This window comes from Pezoporus flaviventris, unplaced genomic scaffold (genome assembly GCF_033815535.1).
Source record: "Pezoporus flaviventris isolate CSIRO_AGI_PZ_B2104156 unplaced genomic scaffold, CSIRO_AGI_Pfla_v1 ptg000002l, whole genome shotgun sequence".
In the NCBI taxonomy this organism is placed as follows: Eukaryota; Metazoa; Chordata; class Aves; order Psittaciformes; family Psittacidae; genus Pezoporus; species Pezoporus flaviventris.
The window spans coordinates 85660656-85661879 of NW_026892550.1; positions in this window are offsets into that span (position 1 = coordinate 85660656).

A 1224-nucleotide genomic window follows, 5' to 3' on the forward strand; every position below is an offset into this window, starting at 1 on the left:
TCCTTTACTAAGAACATAAAATGCCACACTTTAGACCAGTTGGTCTTTTCGATCATTTGGCCAGTGAAGAGAACAGGAAGGTCTAAATCCTTAACTGGCTCTTCAATGATACTAAACGGAATATTAAGCAATCCTAAAGACAACCTACAGTAGCCAGTCTGAGTGTGGAGAGGTGGTGCTGACAAGGCTACTGATAGAGGTCTCCTTGACCTTGGCCCGACGGAAGACAACGCTGAAGTGTTTACCCCAGAGCAGCCCAGCATGTAGGAAACTGCAGGTACCTACTGTCCCTGGCACAGCTGTAGCAGCAACATTGAGGGGTGCTTTGTGGGAATACAGCACTGGAATACATAACAGCAGGTTACTCTGTGTTGAACAGAATGACAAAAAATAAGGAGTATTTAGCAGAATCAAGGGATAGGGGATACTCCATGTGGTGCCTAGAAGTGATGAGTCTAATTCTCTTCTTTTATAGGTGAGTGTAAGCCAGGAGCAAATCCACAAACATGAATTTACACTGGTGTAAAAATGGCACATAAGAAAGGAGACTCCAGCTCAGAAGGTATGAATAGAAGAATTAAGGGAGAGGATCAAGAGCTGGAATGACAGAGGGCACTGTGGCTCACAATTAATGGGCACTAGCAGGAAGGCACGGAGAAAACCTGTTCAGCTCCTATATGCCTCATGCCAACATCTGGCCTTAGCCTGAGTCCCCTCATTCTTTGTCCCAGCTTCAAGTAACACCAGCTGTAAAGGAAGGAGGAGGGTCAAATAAGGTTGTCCTGCTTAAGGCAACTCCCTTTCTTTTCCTACATATACAGATTTTCCTGTGCTCAGGCTGCCTCAGGTTACTCCCACATTACAGCGTATGAATGTAAGACAGTATTTTATATGCCAAGGAGACAACAAAAGGCGTAATTCAAGCAGAAGGTGGCTAACTAACTCTTTTGCTATGTACTCTTTTTACTGTAACATATTTAGGATGGGTCTGAATGAAAGTTAAAGCTAAGAGTAGGCTCACTCATACTGTCCAGAAATTATGGAGCTGGAGTAAACTAGCTTAACATTCACTAGAGAGAGGGAGAAAGAAAAGCAGATGACACAAGAAGATGATTATTCCTACTTAGCTCACATAAGACACTTGGAACAGGATGAGTTGCTGTCTGGAGGAGGTGGATCTACTCATTAGAATGGCAATACTGAGGTGATGTACATCAAGACAAT